This window comes from Pygocentrus nattereri, chromosome 3, assembly GCF_015220715.1.
Source record: "Pygocentrus nattereri isolate fPygNat1 chromosome 3, fPygNat1.pri, whole genome shotgun sequence".
In the NCBI taxonomy this organism is placed as follows: domain Eukaryota; kingdom Metazoa; phylum Chordata; class Actinopteri; order Characiformes; family Serrasalmidae; genus Pygocentrus; species Pygocentrus nattereri.
The window spans coordinates 45,300,019-45,306,018 of NC_051213.1; the positions used below are offsets into that span (position 1 = coordinate 45,300,019).

A 6,000-nucleotide genomic window follows, 5' to 3' on the forward strand; every position below is an offset into this window, starting at 1 on the left:
ATGTGATGATGGACAGAGATGCTCATTAGGTCTGATTCTGATTTGGGGGCGTTGTGAGGGCACTAGCTCCCCTTCTGAAGGGGCTTCAGAATCAGCAACGGGATGCAGATTCATCGGTGCAGCCGGTTAACTACAACACAAGCCCTGACTGAACCGGGCTTTCTAACGGTCATATTCAACAGAGGTGAAGACACGGTTTGAGCTTTAAGGGATTTTATTTGTCGTATGAGCTGCTAAGCTGTATGTATGAGCGGCTAAGCTGTACCCGCTCCTCCTCGGTCAGCTCCTTCAGGTGGGCGATGTTTTGGCAGTGTTGTTTAGTTTTAAGCCAGTTGTCATTGCACGTCTCACGTTTATTTATTAGGTTTTTCGCTTTATCTGAAGTAAAATACAGCGGGACTTCAGTCATTCACCACAGAACGTCTCGCTCGCTTTACTGTGTCTGAAGGTCTTAAACTTTGGCGTCGCCTCTCGATTCTCAAACCGATGCTTTCTGGACCAATTTCCAGCTCTAGCACTGCCAAGGTCCTGCAGGGTTGCCAGATTGGGCAGATTCCCAGGGTTGGTTGGGAAATTTAGGCTGCTTTGTGACTATTTTGGCCGGTATTTAATATTTATTTAATAAACCGCATTACTGAAATTTTACCAGTCAGTTACCAAAACGTGATACTGACACACATTTTAGCCACTTCTGCTGAGAAGAGGCCGTTGCCTCGTCCATCTGTGTGGTTCATTATAGACATCAGTGCTTAATTTATCCCGTTCATTACTGATGCAGTGCAATACTGACTGTCCAGAGTTCTGGAAAACTGCAACACTGAGCGTAGAAAGGTAAACAAGTATTAAAATGCGGATGAGGAGTAGCTCTGCACAGAGCCCTGCTGGTGTCATCCCATATAAACAAAAGTTTGGAACGAGCTCCTGATGCCTGGGCACGGCTTAGTAAGGCATGTGAACGAGATAATTAAGTTGTGGCCACAACTTAGTGAGGCTTGGGACCGTGATCATGCCTTATTAAGCTGTGGTCACGGCTTAATTATCTCATTCTCAAATCTTACTAAGCCGTGGCCACGCGTTAGGATCTTGTTCTCACGGCTTACTACGTCGTGGCCACGTATTGGTTTTATTTATACATGATGTCATCAGCAGGGCTCCGCAGTTGTGCTTGCAGGATTATTGCTATTCATTTGCTATTCTGCCTACAGAGGCAATCTGGCAACCTGAGATTGCCTGAGATACAGTATAGAGACGGAGGGCTGCAAAAACACTCGCTTCTGCTAAAGCAGGTCAGAAAGCAACCACATCAAAACGTCCACAGCGCTTATCTTACCTTATTAAGCGTAGTATCTCGTGAAAAGGCTACTAATCCACACCCGCAGAGATGCTCCCCAGAAAACGGAGTAATCCACAGAAAAACGAATCAAATCTTGTCCGTTTTGGCGTAAAACCTGTATCTGAAATGTGCAAATGACCCACAAAACGGGTCTTACATAACACTATGCAAAAACAGCGAGCAGAGAACGAGATAAACAATCATTCCCAGCACGGTTTACGCGAAAATATCAACAAATGAGTTAAAGTAGCTCAGTTATTCCCAGTTTTCTTGCTGGATGGTAGTTAGAGCGTCAGGGTTCCCAGCTGACAGGGGTAAACAACTCTGCACACGGCACTGCGACCGAAAGATCGAGTGCATCGCAAGAGGCTGCCTGCTTAGGGAGCAGAGAGCCATTTGAGACGCAGCCCGCGTTTCGGGGCTCCTGCGCTGTGATTGGACAGTAGGGCGACCGAATTCACAAGCAGTTCGCCGATTGGTGGAGGAGTGTTGAGGCGGAGACGGTTCTGTTGGGCATCAGGACTAACTTGCACTAAGGTTCGGTTTACGGAGCAGGTAAAAGTGGCCCAAATCGGATTTTTTTTCCTCGTATGTGACGCAGATGTGCGCCTGTGTGTCAGTGTGAACGGCAAAAACGCGTTTAATCTGACATTTTAATTCCAATTTGAGACGCTTTCATATGTGGGAATGAAATCCGATGTGTATCTGATCTGCGGCAGTGCGACTCAGTCTGAACAGCCAGATCGGAATTGATAAGACTTTTACGTCAGTCCAACTCACGCTGCTAAGAGTCATAAACATTTAGGCTGATGTTTCTGTACCAGAAAATAGCGGAGGCTCATCGCAGAGAGGTTTCGAACGAAACGGCCGAGCGCAACCGAGCGCGGCCGGGGGAGCCCGAGCGCGGCCGGAGGAGCCCGAGCGCGGCCGGGGGAGCCCGAGCGCGGCCGGGGGAGCCCGAGCGCGGCCGGAGGAGCCCGAGCGCGGCCGGAGGAACCCGAGCGCGGCCGGAGGAGCGCCAGAGAACAGTTTAAACAATCCGAGGACCCGAACCAAAGAAGTGGACCGGGATCTGTTCAGAATGATGTCGCATTCAGACCAGATTTAAAAGACAGTGTGAACAGCCAAACAGAAAAATCCGATTTGGACCACTTTTACCTGCTTTGATGGTCTTCGAAGGTTGTTTAGTAAGGGGTTTAGAAACTGGACATCCATCCATCCATCCGTCCAATTTTGTTTTGATCAAAATTTTTCCAAACGCCTGTTTTTTACTTATTTTTGATCGTTTCTATTCAGAAAATCAATTCACAGCAGAAAGTTTTAGAACTGTGCTGATTCTTCATTACATGGCTTATTACTGTGACACAGTATATGAATAGCACCAGGTGGACTTATTTATCTTGATATTCTCACCTGTAGGACACATGCAGGTTGCTAAATACAGCAGTGTTCACGATCAGCTGCTTATAATAACAGTTACTCTTAAAGAGTCCTTTCAGAAATGATTACATAAATACTGGCTTATTTAGAAAACACACAACAAAGAACTACATACAAAAATGTAAACTTGAAATCTCATGGCGGTCACATCAGTCCAAAAAGACTCTGGGCGCCAAAGGACTCTGAAGGTGCACGAGCATCTCTTCAGTGTAGATGCGTGCGAAACGGTGTGAGAACAGTTTCAGAGCTGACTAATATTTTGAGTGGGCCTCAAAGGAAAAAAATGTCCTGTAAGCAAAAAAGACTTTTTTTCAGGTTTGTGGTTTTAGTGAAGAATCAGATATTTATGCCTAGATTAGCTGTGGAGTGGACGCTGTTGCAGCCAGACACTTAAATGGTTTTACGCCTTAATCCTTCTAAACCTAAACTAAAACGCATTAGTTCACTAACACAAAATCCCTGGATTATGTGCTTCCGAGAACGAGGACTGTGTGTCAGACAGAAGAGTTCAGAAATGTAAGTAGAAAGGCTTTGTGGCAGATTTACTAAGTACCAACAGGCACCCAACACTCTGCACTGGTTTTTACTTCAGCTTATTAACCAAGAACTTCCTGAGCAGCTTTTCAGTCGGCAGCTGTGGCAGAAGAACAGCTATGTGGAACCTGGAATCAGCCAGAAATGAACCCCGACACCATTCACCAAAATAAACGGGCTGTAAGAAGCTTCACAGACCGGCTGGAACAAAACAACATTAATACTGATCTGGGAAAACTGACAAAACTGAGCTGAACCTGATATTGGGTCAGTTTTATGGCTCAGTCCAGCTTGGTCAGACTCTGAAGATCAGACTACACGTCTGGCGAATGGTATTGGGTTCATTTCTGGCTGATGCCAGGTTCCACGTAGCTGTTCTTCTGCCACAGCTGCCGACTGAAAAGCTCTATACTCACGACCCAGTTTATTGATCTCTTACTGTATTTAATCTGCCTTTAAAACCAGTCATGTTTTCAGAATTTCTCTTTTCAGATGCTCTCAAAGGTGCTGATGCTCATACTGTTGTTTTCTTTGTCCTTTAGGATCGTCCTCAGGCGCTCACAAGCACACAGTGGCCTTCGGTGAGTCTGTTCAAGTCTGAAAGTGCTTGTCGTCTCTTCTTGTCATTGTTATGAGATGGCCTCATATTACTGAGGTGAAACAGAAGAAGTGCAGGACTGTTTCAATAAAACGAAATGCTCCTCTTTCCAGGGTGGCTGGTTACGGTCAGCATCATGTGGCTGCTCACCTTTTGAGGTATGCATATAGGTGGTGGTGGATATACATACTATGGAATATATATAATAAACAGACAAAATATGCCTGAAATGTGAGGCTTAAAAACTGCCAACAAAAACTATGAACGCAATAGTTCTTATTCAGCATTTCACACTCTGTGAATTAAACAGGAATCTTTATGCCCTCAATGTAATAAAATTTGCAGTTTCAGTTATTGTGAGTTTTTATTGGCAGTATGTACAGTATGCTCAGAAAAGCAAGAACGATAAGAAAAATGTCATGGAAACCTATAAAATATTGTCATATTGCCCACCCCTGTGTTTGTGTATGTACACACACACACACACACACACACACACACACACACACACATATATATATATATATATATATATATATATAAATAAAATGTTGTCAGAACAAAACCTCGTATCTTTGTTTTTGTCGTTTGTTTTAGTTTTTGACATGACTGGAAAGTACCTGTATTCCTATATATTGTGTGTAAATTTCATGATGAATGGACCAGCAGAAATCATCTAAAATTACTTGGAAAAACATCTGGTTCCATTGACTTACATTAACAGTAGAGTAAGTTTTTACCCTCTCCTGTAAAGTTAACATTTTTGAGATACGAGGTTTTGATCCAAAAGCGATATATATAGTGTTTATGCACGCACGCGCACACACACATACACACAAAAATATATATGTGTGTGTGTGTGTGTATGTATATATGTGTATATATATATATATATATATATATATATATATATATATATATATATATATATATATATATATATATAAAACTTACTGAGAATTTCACAAGAAAAACAATGGTGTGCTTGGTTTTAACGTAACTTTATTCTTTCATGAGTTATTTACAAGTTTCTAACTACTTATAAAATCTGTTCAAAGTGCTGCCCATTGTGTTGGATTGTCAATGCAGCCCTCTTCTCCCACTCTTCACACATTGAGAGCAACATCGCAGAAGAAATGCTGACACAGGCTTTCAGTATCCGGTATCTTCCAGCTTCCAAAGTGGATTGGTCGTCATGGGCCAGTTGCATGGCCCCCAGGGTCTCCCGATCTGACCCCCTTAGACTTTTATCTTTGGGGGTATCTGAAGGCAGTTGTCTATGCCGTGAAGATACGAGATGTGCAGCACCTGAAACTACGGATACTGGAAGCCTGTGCTGGCATTTCTTCTTGCATTGACAATCCAACACAATGGGCAGCAGTCTGAACACACACACACACACACACACACACACACACACACACACACACACACACACACACACACATATAATCACTGCTGTCAGAACAAAATCTAAATTTTTTTATGTTGTTTAGTTTTTGACAATTTGAAAATACCTGTTGTTCTGTATAGTGTGTGTAAATTTCATGATGAATGGACTAAAACAAATGACTGTTTACTAGTTTACGAGGTTATATTTGAAAGCATCCTATACAGAGAACACATTTCTGCACGTTTTAATGCACAGTTACTGTTTATTTGCTGAATTTAACATCTGGGAAAAATAAAACCTAAACTGTGGCCTCTGCGAAAGTTCTAGGACTTGTTTTTTACTCTGTAATTAAAATGTGTAGTCAAAACAAGCCAAAAGCTACTTTTGGTTCTGCAATACAACTAAAAGGAAGTTTCACTCTGTGTTCATAACAAACGCTCAGAGATGTGCGCCTGCTAATGTGCTAACATGGTAGCATGCTTTAGAAAACAGCTCAGGAGTGACTTTGGCTTCGGTTCTCAAGCCCACCTGTGATGAATTCTTGCAAATTCTGTGAACAGTCCCTTGCTGTTCTTACTATAAGCTGAAGTAAATGAATGTATTGTGTCTTTCCAGAGGAATGCTGAACCACAAAGAGGACAAAGAAAAGAGCAGCGATGGACATCGTCATCAATCGGATGAACGATTCCACAATAATGCCTT

At 42.8% G+C, this 6,000-nt stretch overlaps 1 protein-coding gene across 4 annotated transcripts in view; it reads right to left on the reverse strand.

Annotated features, from left to right (window-relative positions):
• LOC108413126 overlaps window positions 1-2,183 on the reverse strand; it is a 205,492-nt gene extending 203,309 nt beyond the window's left edge. For 2 of the 4 annotated variants that reach the window (XM_037537373.1, XM_037537372.1), the window contains exon 1: window positions 1,331-1,783. The gene's annotated coding sequence lies outside the window, so the exon portion shown is untranslated. Of the gene's footprint in view, window positions 1-1,330 lie in introns of all 4 variants that reach the window. The other 2 variants (XR_005130139.1, XM_037537375.1) reach the window with 2 other exon arrangements.
• Between the last annotated feature and the right edge of the window lie 3,817 nt (window positions 2,184-6,000).